Genomic DNA, 1,427 nt, shown 5'->3' with positions numbered 1-1,427 from the left:
GAGTGGTGTCTGGGGTCTTAAAAGCTTGCAAGCAGCCATCTAAGATGTATAAGTTGGTCGCAACCACCTGGAGTAAAGGAGAATGAAGAACACCAAAGACACAAGGAAAGTATTAGCCCTAGAGACAGAAAGGGCCACATAAACCAGAGACTTCATCAGCCTGAGACCAGAAGAATTAGTTGGTGCCCAGCTACCACCAATGATCGCCCTGACAGGAAACACAACAGAGAGTCCTGGATGGAGCAGATGAAGGGTGGGGTGCAGAACTCAAATTCTAGTAAGAAGACCAGACTTAATGGTCTGAATGAGACTGGAGGAACCCAGGAAAGCATAGCCCCTGAATTCTCTATCAGCCCAGAACTAAAACAATATCCAAGGTCAACTCTTCAGACAGGGATTGGACTGGACTGTGGGACATAAAGTGATACTTGTGAGGAGTATGCCTCTTAGCTCAAGTAGATACAAGAGACTAACCGGGCAGCTTCTGTCCAGAGGTGAGATGAGAAGGCAGAGAGGGTTAGGAGCTGGTTGAATGGACACAGGGAATCAGGGGTGGGAAGGAGGAGTGTGCTGTCACAGTATGGGGAGAGCAATTAGGGTTACATAACAATGTATGTATAAATTTCTGTATGGGAAAAAAGAAAGAAAGAAAAAAAAGAAAACCCAATGGAACACAGTTCCACTTTGACACATATACCCATGAGTCAGAGTCAACTTCACGGCATCTGGTTTTTGGTTTAAGTTACTTACACTTTACATGCACTAAACAAGTGTTCAAGATACAAAGTAAAGAACTTGGTGTTATTAGAGCTTGTAATAGGGAGATCCGGCCTAGTCAAGGGACCAGGGAAAAATTCCCTGAAGAAGTTACACTAGAGTTAAGATCTGAAGGAGAAGGTGTGGGTAAGTAGGCAAAGAATGAAGAGATGAGTGTTCTAGACAGAGGGAATGGCAGGTGCAAAGGACCGTGATAGGAAGCAGCCTGGTGAGTCTGAGAGACTGGAAGAAAGCCAGTGTGGCAGGAACAGAGAACAAAAAAGTGTGGTATAAGGCAAGCCTGGAAAAGTAGGTAAGGGACAAATCATCCAGGGTATTTGTATCAGTCAGTTATTGCCACAATGATGTAGCCTAACAAACATACAAACAAAATCCAGTTGCTTTCAAGTTGATTCCAGCTCATGCTGACCCCATGTGTGTCAGAGTAGAACTGTGCTCCATAGAATTTTCAGTGGCTGATTTTTCAGAAGTAGATTGCCAGGACTTTCTTCCAAGGCTCCTCTGGGCAGATTCAAATCGCCAACCTTTCAGTTAGTAGCCAACCATTTAACTGTTCGCACCACCCAGGGATTCAGTAGCCTAACAAACCACCCCAAAATCCTATCTCATAAAACAAGAATGATTTATTCTCACTCACACATCTGCAGGTC

The sequence above is a fragment of the Trichechus manatus genome, unplaced genomic scaffold, assembly GCF_000243295.1.
Source record: "Trichechus manatus latirostris isolate Lorelei unplaced genomic scaffold, TriManLat1.0 scaffold00044, whole genome shotgun sequence".
NCBI lineage: Eukaryota > Metazoa > Chordata > Mammalia > Sirenia > Trichechidae > Trichechus > Trichechus manatus.
This window is presented reverse-complemented; position numbering follows the sequence as displayed.